We start from the raw sequence: 12211 nt of genomic DNA, 5'->3' as shown, positions 1-12211 counted from the left end.
AGCGTTACAGAATGTGTTTTGCTTCAAATCTTATTTTAACTATACAGTGTGTTTACCATATTATCATTTAGCACACTTAGTTTTAACATTAAATTTGTATTATGTGTATTATGTAACAAACTCAAAGTAAAAAAAAGATGGTACAAAATAATACAATTCAAATAAAAAACTAAATCTAAAACGTACATCTTTTATCTTTTTTTTTGGAAGAATGCTTCAGCTTTTGGAATTTTTAACAAATAAGGAGTCAAAAGATGATGTTAAAAATAATAATAGAATTACAATAAAACTACAATAAATTTGTATGTGTTGTTTTACTCATTAGTACATAAACAAGTAGAATGCCGTGTTTAGCACACTTAACATTTTACTTATCTGTTTTTAAAAAATTAGTTAAATTTTACTGTATGAGTGGTGTCCATTTATCATTTCATAAATAAATATGGTTATTTTAATAGTAAACAAACTACAGAAATGGTACTTGTATGGCAGTATGCAATATTAAGAACGTAAACACAGCTTGAAAGTTGTTTTCAGTCGCTGTTTGAATACAAATGTGTTCTCTGTGGAGTTTGTGTGTGTGTGTGACAGACGACGAAAGACGTATAAGCCGTCCTCTAAGTTTAATGAAAAACAGCGTTGTGAGTTACTGGCATGCTAATGAAGCATCTTTGTCCAGTCAGGGACGACAAACTAATCGCTCCTCTCCTCCAAAAGCTCCTAAACGCTCCATTAGTCCAGAAGTGGATGAGGGTTCTGATCCGCCGAGCTTGGCTTTATTAATTAGCGTCTGTGAAATGGCTAGACACACACACACACACACACACACATGCGTGTAAACGTTTGCTAGCTAAATGAGGTAATTTGTTCTGTTTATATATTAAGCTAATTGCAGTAACTAACAAAACCCTAAAATAAGTCTTTAAGTAAAATGTTTAAGCTACTTTTTAGCTATCTGCTAATTCCTTCATCTAGCTGTACAAGAAACTTTTTTCTTCACAGACATCTGGCTATTTTTGACTGGAGTTATTATAACTGGTCTCAGATCAGCTGCGGAAGGACTGTGTCCTCCGACCTCTAATAATTCTGCTGCTTAAAACCTAATTTCAGATACAATTAGCCTTTAACCTGTGAAAATGCCTTGACAGACCCGTGAAATCAAAATGGGAGTTTTGTGGATTTTAGTCCATCTCTGTTAGCATTAGCTTCGAGGTCATCAAAGTTAATGAAACTTTTAGCAGACATACAAAATGTCTTTTTCTTCCTGTAAATGAACCAAAAATACTATCTATATGATCTAGATTTACTAGCAATAGCACGTAGCAAATCATGGCTTGCCAGCTAGCATGCACAAGTGTGTCATCTTTTGATTGCGACCTTCAAAAGACTGGCTGCATAAAGAGAGAAAGGCAATCTTCATAAACCCAGCATTCATTTAATTTAGTTTTGCGTTTAAAGCAGACTGCAGGAGATTAGCCGTGATTGTTCTTGCATACGCAGGATTAGCCTTCGCCAAGGTGTTCAGATTCCCAGAAAGACACTGAAAGCAAATGAGAGATTGAGTGATATTTGACCCATGATGCACCAGGGACAGTTCTGATCAACTAGTTGAGCCTTGGCTAATGCATCTTAAACAGATAGATAGATAATTCATAATTTGGCTCATAGTTTGAGACCGCAACAACAGGTTTACATGTATGCAAGGTCAAAATACACGCATCTCAACAATTTCTTCGAAGATTCATCTTTTCAAACCGCTATTTTGCATAATGTTACTCTGCTCTGATTGGTCCGATGACCCAGTCTGTTGTGATTGGACCTACAGCTGAACTGAGTGTAATAACAACACAACACAACACACAAAACTACATATTTTGGACGCTCGACAGAACCTTACACCAAAATAATTATTAATCATAGACTGTGATTGAGAGGCGCAAGCTGGTCCAATCAAACTGGACACTGGTCCATCTTTCAAAGACAACCGATTTACGAATCCCGTGTTGAACTCGTCGAGATTGGAGAAGCAGTCGTCCGTGAAATGACTGGAAAAACAGCAAAAAGTTGTGATTAAGCTGCTGTGGTATCGTAGTAAAGATGAATTTAACTCCTGATTCTACTCTACTCGCCTTATTCCTTGGAACTGAAAATAATGTGGTAACTTGTGACGTGTGAACTTAACGGAAATGGGATTCGAATTTAAAACAAATCGTTTAAGCGGTTCTTTCTTTAGAGAGGCAACTTTATTTATGATACACTTTCAGCTTTACACGTTACACACTGCATTAAAGGTAACGTCAAAATATAAGGGGCACTTTTAAAAGTCCCGATTTTTAAAAATGTTAAAAAATATTTTTTTTTTCTTGGTTTTGCAAATGTTAAGGGAGCATTACATTTAATCGTTTTCTTAGAAGTCATTGAAATGTTACTTTTGAATGTAGCCTACTCTGAACATTCTAAAACAAGTAGTTACATTTAAAAATGTTACACTAAAACGTTTTAGAAAAAAACTAACGCTAACGTTTTGCTGTTCTACTGGAAGAACGTTTGTTTATAACTTTATGAAAACCTTGCCAAAACGTTTCATTGTTTAGAGATAGATAGATAGATAGATAGATAGATAGATAGATAGATAGATAGATAGATAGATAGATAGATAGATAGATAGATAGATAGATATGAATAAAAACTAGTACTTTTTTAAACAGATCAGAGTTTTAGTCGAGTCAATTTATTAGAACAAACATTGATTGTACAACTAATTCACCAAAGTTAATCGAACTTAGCGCTAATGCTATTTTTTTTTGCTTTTGACATGATTATAAACCTAGTTTAATGTATGAATATCCAGAACATACCCTAGTTAATGGATAAATACAGGGACAGATAAATCTATTTATTGTTGAGAATTGTTGAGCATGTTGCACTCTAAATCTCAATGACAATCTGACATGCAGATAAATATGCTGTATGATCTTATTCCAGGTATCTGTGGGTCATGGTGTAATCACAACTGTAATTATGCAGTTAATGCGTTTCTGTCAGCGTGCGTTCCCCTCCGAGGAAACCTCCGTGTTTCTCTGCATTTCCTCCTGTATTTCTCACAGGATTGTAATTAGAGAAAAGCGAGGAACGCAAGAAAACGCTTCCGCTCCTTAATTATCTGTGTGTAAGTGTGTGAGTGTGTGTCAGGGCAGAGTGGGAGATTTCATTTGAATAAAATTGAATTTAATCACCATGTAGAGAGCGCTAGAGCAGGGGAAATATTTGCAGCCCTCAGGGTCAACATTACATGAAAAAGAAATTAAAACAAGTAAACATATTTCTCCTGTTTGTTGCCGTGGAGCTGGAAGGGGCTGCAAAATTGCATTTGCTGCTGTGAGAACGAATTTTTCTCTCTGTTCCGGGAATATTAGCTCTTTTCCCCCGTGTCTTTCTTTGGCATCTGCCTGCTTACATCCTGTGAGCAGATTTCGTCAAATTAACGTCTAATCTAATGTTCTGCCCAGTGTGTGGCAAGTGCACATAGCTTGGTTGATTACAACAAGAGCGATTGTTTGCACTCTTGGACTGCAGATAGTTTTGTTGATTATCTACGCAAATTGTGCGAAACACATTTCTCGCGCCATTGCGTTCTGCGTATTCAACGTAAAAATATTTCTTTTTTTAAATGAGCTATTAATAACAGTTCGAAGTGAATCCTGCTGAACAAGTTAGTCAGAATGTTAGTAATTTATCTGAATAATGATCTGGGCAGTCGTGGCGAGTTGCAACCCAAAGGTCGCAGGTTCGAGTCTTGGCACCAGCAACAATATTCCACGTTTAATTAATTGTGTTGCTTGCCATTTCATTGTAATTATGAGTGAAATTTACTAGCATTTTTTGTTGCGCAAATTTTTTTGTTTCATACTATGGGATTTAAATGCTGCCATGATTCAAAACTGAAAATACAGTTCTGAAAGGTAGAAACTAAGTGTTCGAAAACTCAAAATCTTACAAAAAAAAGTTTTGCAAGATCGAAAAATAAGATTTGCAAGCTTTCAAAATGTAAAAAAAAATAAATAAAAATATATCTGCAAACATTGTTGTTTTTGAGATTTCCTTCTTCAGAACTGCAACATTTTTTTACGATGTTGCGCAAATAATTTTTCAGAGTTTCAAATTTGTCCGTGTTCTCCCACTGTATTAGATTGTTTTCCAGGTTTGAAACCTTGTAAATAGTGATCTGAAAACTGGTGTGCGAATAGGTGAAAAAGCGAAAGAGCTGAGTTTACAACACCCACTTTGCGGAGATACGCACACACAGTTGCGAGCTCGCGACTCACGTGATTTGTGGCAGCGTTGTCACGCAGCTCTGCTCTGAAACTCTGAAACTCAGACTGAGCGAAAATGAAGCTTCGCAACCTCGCAACTAACAAAAAGCCTGGAGGGAGGGCCTTCTGCTCTTGGCCAATGCTTTGCTGTCTGCTGACGTACAGTCCAATCACAAGTCGTATTTACTGGAAAGGTGGGATTGACCGACTGCTCCGCCAATGACAAAAGCGCACAGGATACGCAAAATAAACGGTCCTAAAATTTAAAATAAGGTTACCGACTTATCGCTGGAATTCACCAATTGCCAGTAGCCACTGAGTTTACCACTGATAGTCCGGCGGTACATCAGTATACACACTCACCTCACTTTCCTCAGCTGTCGACTCACTTTCCTCAGCTGTCGACTCACTTTCCTCAACTCAGTTTCTTTTTTTGGGGGGCGGGGGTTGGTCCTGTAGCTAATTTCACATAATAATTACAATGATTTTTTTTTGTGCTGGTAGTAGGCTAGTGCTTGCTCCTGTTTTTGTTTTTGAAAAGTCGGTGACTCAAAATGTCAGCTCTATCCTCTCTCAATCCGTCACAAACAGCGTATGAGGACAATGGAAGCAATAAAAAACAACAAATATAGCCTACAAGTGCTATAACAAGTCTCATTTAGCTTACACGTAACAAAGGCTTTTAAATAATATAGAAATACTGATGACAGATAGAACAAAATAGAAAAAGAATAGAGCAAGCTAGAGTTAGAGGTCTTTTTTTGCCTTTGTTAATTGTATAATAAAAGAAAACCGATAGAATACAAAAGAATAGAAAGCTTAATATTATTCTTTTTTTAAGAATAGTGAGTGTTAAAGTTTGAAGGTCAAATACATTTGGAAGAGATGTGTTTTAAGCCGATTCTTGAAGATAAGGATTGGGTACAGACAATCCAGTAAAGATTTACTATAGAATGCACTATAGAAGTCACTTTAATTGTAATATTCGGTCTCTACATGAAGAGAGAGTCAGTGGTCCACTGCGTGAGGAAAGTGAGTCGACAGCTGAGGAAAGTGAGGTGAGTGTGTATACTGATGCACCGCCGGTCTATCAGGGGTAAACTCAGTGGGTACTGGCAATTGGTGAATTTTAGCGACAAGTGGGTAACCTTTATTTTAAAACTGGACCGCGACGGGACCGCCTCGTGGCCAGAAATTTGTGCATCCTCTATTTGCGTATCCTGTGCGCTTTTGTCATTGGCGGAGCAGTCGGTCAATCCCACCTTTCCAGTAAATACGACTTGTGATTGGACTGTACGTCAGCAGACAGCAAAGCATTGGCCAAGAGCAGAATGCCCTCCCTCCAGGCTTTTTTTAGTTGCGAGGGTTCGAAGCTTCATTTTCGCTCAGTCTGAGTTTCAGAGTTTCAGAGCAGAGCTGCGTGACAACGCTGCCACAAATCACGTGAGTCGCGAGCTCGCAACTGTGTGTGCGTATCTCCGCAAAGTGGGTGTTGTAAACTCAGCTCTTTCGCTTTTTCACCTATTCGCACACCAGTTTTCAGATCACTATTTACATGGTTTCAAATCTTGAAAGCAAACTATACACTGGGAGAACAGTGACAAATTCGAAACTCTGAAAAAATGATTGCACAACACCATAAAAAAGAGTGTTGCACTTCTGAAAAGGGAAAACTCAAAAACAAAATTACGTTTGAAGAGATGTGATTTTTTTTTACCACTTTGCAAGCCTGCAAAGCTCTGTTTTCAGAGTTTCAAAACAAAAATTCACCTATTCGCACACCAGTTTTCAGATCACCATTTACAAGGTTTCCAACCTGGAAAACAATCTAATACAGTGGGAGAACACGGACAAATTTGAAACTCTGAAAAATTATTTGCGCAACATCGTAAAAAAATGTTGCAGTTCTGAAGAAGGAAATCTCAAAAACAACATAATGTTTGCAGAGATATTTTTATTTTTTTTACATTTTGCAAGCTTGCAAATCTTATTTTTCGATCTTGCAAAACTTTTTTTTGTAAGATTTTGAGTTTTCGAACACTTAGTTTCTACCTTTCAGAACTGTATTTTCAGTTTTGAATCATGGCAGCATTTAAATCCCATATGTTCCTAGCTTATATGTACAGAGCGCCGCACATAACATGCAGAAAAAAACAGTAGGCTAAATCGTGTGCATGATTTACTAATTCGTTCCCTCAATGTACTAAAACGTGCAAAAGATTACTATTGCGTTCCCTCGATTTACTATTTCGTTCACTCAATTTATAAATTGTGCGCACTTTTTACTAATTCATTCGCTTGATTTGCTAAATCATGTGCATGATTTAGCAAACCGAGGGAATGCAATAGTAATTTCAGGGAACGCAATAGTATTTTTTTTTTGCACGTCAATAAATAGGGAATGTTATCACAACTTTAAATGTTAGGACAAAATATTTTAATGTTTATGGAACTTTCTTATAACCTTATAAATGTTTGACACACTTAGTCATGATGTTGAGAGAAAACGTTCTAAATTCCACATTCTCGGAATTATGTTGTAATTGGTATTCGACGAACGTTCTAACAAATGTTTTTGTAACCTTTAAATAACATTATAATCATGACAAGATAACAGGAGATTTTAAAAGTTTTTAGAATATTGAAAATAAACGTTCAAATAGCATTATATTTTTAGTAAAAATAAAGTTAGTAAAACGTTTTGAGAAACATTTGTGCAACCTTTAAATTACGTTATAATCACAACAAGAAAACTTGACATTTTACTGATCTTAGAATATTAAAAATAAATAAATAAACTTAGTAGAACATTGTAAGAAACATTTTTGCAACCTTAAAACTGGACATATTTAACTTCTTAGAATCTTAAAAAAAATAATGTTCAGATAACATTATATTTTGGGTAAAGATAAAGTTAGAAGAACACTTTAAGTAATGTTTTTGTAATTTTTAAATAACGTTCTAATCATGACAAGAAATATGTATTTTTTTGTGTCTCGCAGATGCAGTGACAGGGAACAGCTTAGTTAGTTAGCAAGTGACACCTGCTTGAAGCGTAGACACCTTGTGCACGTTTTTCATTAAATTATTGTTTAATTAAATATTTCGCCCAAAATATTTTTCTCTGGAGTTATGCTCTTCTGTTATCACACTGTGCCTTCACATTTTGACTCAAGTTTGTTTTTATGTTCCGTGTAAATTGTAATGAAACTAACACACCACCCGCCTCCTTCTGCTTTATTTTCGAGCACTCTTAATGTTTTAAGCGCTGCTTTGCGAGAGGGCTTGTAAATTCATTACGGTTTGCGGTTGGCAGACAGATGCGGCCTGTTTCTGGTCTTACTGCATTATTAATGGACTTGCTGGCCAGATAATTAAAGCCACAATGCTCTGTAATACTTCTCCATTTAGCAATAATGCGATAAGGATGAAGTGTGAATCCTTGCCCTTTTAAGGGAACAGACGAGCATCTTCCAGCGTAATGTAATTCTGTTTGTAGCAGTTCCTAAACGTCTTGATGAATCAGGAACAGCCTACAGGGGACATCAACTGTTAGGGTGGCATTTCAGTCGTGTAGAAATACCTTGTTTGAATTCATTCACAACAATAGCTCCTTAAATCCTTCAGAATGGAGATGAAGTGGTTATTATGATAATGGTTAATATTTATAGAGGAACCATATCATGAATGCTAAAATATAATAAAAAATGGTGTAAAAAATGTTCTCTCTCTTAGGTCAGTTAGTTTCTTCATCAGATTTGGAGAAATGTAGCATTGCATCAGTGTCTCAACAATGGATGCTCTGCAGTGAATGGGTGCCGTCAGAATGAGAGTCTGATAAAAACAACACAATAATCCACAGCACTCCAGTCCATCAGTTAACATCTGGAGAAGACAAAAGCTGAAACAAATCCAGCATTAAAATGATTTTTAACTAAAATATGAGTCTATAATCCATAATAACACTTCCTCCAATGAAAAAAGTGTTCTGGTCTGAATCAGGAGAGAAATCTGCACAGATCAAGTACCATTTCACAGTCCAAAACAGCTCTAAACCAATCTATGGTTGGACTTTAATGTGAGAGACTTTTTTTTACGGGAGGAAGCATTATTATGGATTACAAAATTTCCTATTTTAGCTAGAAGTGATGAAGTTATAAATGTCTTATTAATGGATTTGCTTCTTACAGACACATAGATTTAGTTTTCTCCAAATGTTCACTGTTGGACTGGAGTGGGGTGGATTACTTATTGTGATGTTTTTATCAGCTGGTTGATGGCACCCATTCATTGACGAGCAAGTGATGCAATGCTACATTTCTCCAAATCTGGTGAAGAAACAAACTCATCTATATACTGGATGGCCTGAGGGTGAGGAAATATTAATCAAAGTTTAAAAAAAAAACTTTTTACACTTTGATATTAAACAATTTCAGTACATTTTCAACGACATATCTGGACTGAGAAGCAAACCCAGCTTAAAAGAAAAATCACTGTTCTAGGCACAACCACATATTGGGTTTGAGTCCGGTCTGGAGCCCTGCTTAGAAGCAAACAGCTTGCAGAGATAGAGAGAAGGAAGGAGCGGTGCCAGAGAGATTGTGGGGTCAGTTGGCTGAAGGACGTGTGTTTTGGCCCTTCTGGCTGTGCTGTCCGCAGCAGGCATATGTTCCCAGCCTCAGCGGTCCCTGTCTGAATGTGAAGGGGGTCGCGGCCACTGCTGCATTTTAATCCTCTAAATGGAAAGTTTGGAAATGCTATTATCTTCCATCTGTCGGCCCCTGGCTCATGAAAGGGCCAACGGGCTCCAACGGTTTGACAGGACCCAAACGCCTCACTGCGTTGTGTTCCTCTCACGACAGGGCAGCCAAGTTCTGTGCTAATGCGAGAACATCTCGGACACCAAACGAATCAGAGGTTTAAGGATTAATCAAAAAGTGCTTCCTCCACTTAGCTGAAGCGCTTAACCAAAGTTACCCAGAGAGGTATTGCGCAAACACAACACAATACATTATTTACACTTATTTATCCAATGCCTATTTAATGTTTCTGAGGAGCATGAAACTGCATTACACACTGAAAAAGAGCTGTGGTTATACCATGGTGCCTTTTTTGTATAATGTAGCTGTGACGAGTGGAGCGGGGCGAGAGCCGTGGGAACAGGAGCAAGGCCGGTGGAGTGATTGGAAATGAGCGACACCTGCTCGACCCACCGGTCTCGAGTCCCACGGAGGAACGGAGGGATATAAAACAGGAGCGATGACAGTGACGGACGAGAGAGGACCAGGACTGGATTTTAGTTGTGTTTGGTTTTTATTTGTGCCTGTCAGTCGTCCGTGAGGGGCTGGTGCGCTGTATTGTCTTTATTTTGTAATTAAAAGTCTGTTTGATTTGTCCGCCGGTTCCCACCTCCTTCTTCCCGTGATCATGGAGTTTTAATTCGTTAAAGTAGTTTTAAATTAGTATTTAAATGTGGTCTGAAGAATACCATGGTATTTTTTGCGATTTTGTGATTAACATATTCATGTACCATGGTACGATGTAAAAAAAAAAAACATGGTATCTTGTAAAAAACTAAATAATACGTAACTTTCGTGTCAGAGATGTTAAAACATGGTGATAGCATTTTTGTATTTGGTTGTGTATATGAGTAGTCACTTCACTTCCCAAAAGTGATCAAAATACATAGTTTTACCATGTTTTTGGACATTGTACCATGTGGTACAACCATGGTGTTTTAGATAATTATTGATTTTTTAAAGATTATTAAATTTAGCCGATAATCACCTGTCAACCACAAGATGCTAATCTATATTAGTATGGTAATACCATGGTACTTTTGGCACATTTTTAATGAGCATATTCATGTACCATGGTTTTTAACTGATTTAAAACTGAAAACATGGCTATTTTTTTTTTTTTTTAAGTAAAACAAGATAATACTTTGTATTTTGTTGTGTGAGCAGTCAATTTATTTAATATGGTAATACATGGTAATTGGGGAAGTCGTGGCCTAATGGTTAGAGAGTCAGACTCCCAATCGAAAGGTTGTGAGTTCGAGTCCCGGGCCGGCAGGAATTGTGGGTGGGGGGAGTGCATGTACAGTTCTCTCTCCACCTTCAATACCACGACTTAGGTGCCCTTGAGCAAGGCATCGAACCCCCAACTGCTCCCCGGGCGCCGCAGCATAAATGATGAACACTGCTCCGGGTGTGTGCTCACAGTGTGTGTGTGTGTGTTCACTGCTCTGTGTGTGTGCACTTTGGATGGGTTAAATGCAGAGCACAAATTCTGAGTATGGGTCACCATACTTGGCTGAATGTCACTTTACCATAATATTTTTGTATTTTGTTACAAAAGGGGATCCAAAAATGGTATACCATGTTTATGGACATTCTACCAGAGTACTACCATGGTATTTTGGACATGTAACATGACCTTGGGTTACGACAGGAAAAACCATGGCACGTTTATTAACATATTATAGTATATATCGAAATATCATAGTATTATAATATTTAGATGGTACTCCAAAGTACTTCAAAGCCAGGTACAAAAATCATTTAAATGTCCAAAAAAAACCCATAGTATTTCCATCGAGTACATCTGTTTATATGGATGAGGACACCACAAACACACACATTCAGGATAGTCCAGGATGTGGTCAGACCCAGAGTCTGTGTGTGGTGGATTTGAGCAGTCACCTCAGTAGATTCACAGCGGATGCTATTCTGAAAACTGGAATTAAACCTGACTCTAACCTAATCCCAGTTTATTGCCATCTATTTCATTTCACAGAATACGGAGGGGGTGCCACTAAACACTAACACACACACACAGACACACACACACGCTCATATCAGAGGTGATAAAGCTCTGCAGTGGGAAAGTGTGCGCTTAGACAAACTGCAAACACTTTGTACTCACATTACGATCGTATTCATTATACCTTAATTTACACTAGAAAATTCTATTTCAATTCAGCAGCTAATACTAATAGAATAGCTAGCTGCTTACCGCGGTCGCTCTTAAGTATTCACATCTTCATGTCTCTTAAAGATATTAGCACAACACCTCAAATCTCTCAAATAAAGTTAACAAAAATAACCATGAAGAATCGAGTCGTGTTTGCAGTGTAGTTGTTGTATTTTGATGTGTTTTCCCTTAAATTATGTAAATGTTCTCAAATGTGCAATCACTCTGAACTCTGTGGCTCTTCCCAGCTAACTTTCTTTAACGTTTTTTCAATGTTATATAAATGTTAGGACAAAATGTTCTTGAAGCAATGTTTATAAAAAGTAACTTTATAACTTCATTAATGTTTGATACATTTTCTCATAATGTTGAGAGAAAACATTCTTAGAACAATATTCTTGGAATGTTCTTATGATCTTATGTGTATGAGCATTCTTATAATTTTGAAGGAAAACGCTATTTGAATATTAAAAATAAACTTCAAATAGCGTTATATTTTAGCTTAAAATACAGTTAGAATGTTGAAATGATTTAAGAACACTGAATGTTCTAATAACGGCATGAAAACTGGGTATTGTAGCGTTCTTAGAATCTTACAAATAAATGTTTAAATAACGTTATATTTTGGGTAAAAATAACGTTAGTACAACATTTTTGCAACCTTTAAATAACATTCTAATCACAATGAGAAAACTGGACATTTTAACGTTCTTAGAATATTAAAAAGAAACATTCATATAATGTTATATTTTGGGTGAAAATAAAGTTAGTAGAACACTGTAAGAAACGTTTTAACAACCTTCAATAAAGGTTTTAATCACAAGAAACCTAAACATTTTAATGTTCTTAGAATATTAAAAAGAATCATTTAAATAACGTTATATTTATGGGTGAGAAAAAGTTATTAGAGTACTGTAAGAAAC

This window comes from Carassius carassius, chromosome 48, assembly GCF_963082965.1.
Source record: "Carassius carassius chromosome 48, fCarCar2.1, whole genome shotgun sequence".
NCBI lineage: Eukaryota > Metazoa > Chordata > Actinopteri > Cypriniformes > Cyprinidae > Carassius > Carassius carassius.
This window is presented reverse-complemented; position numbering follows the sequence as displayed.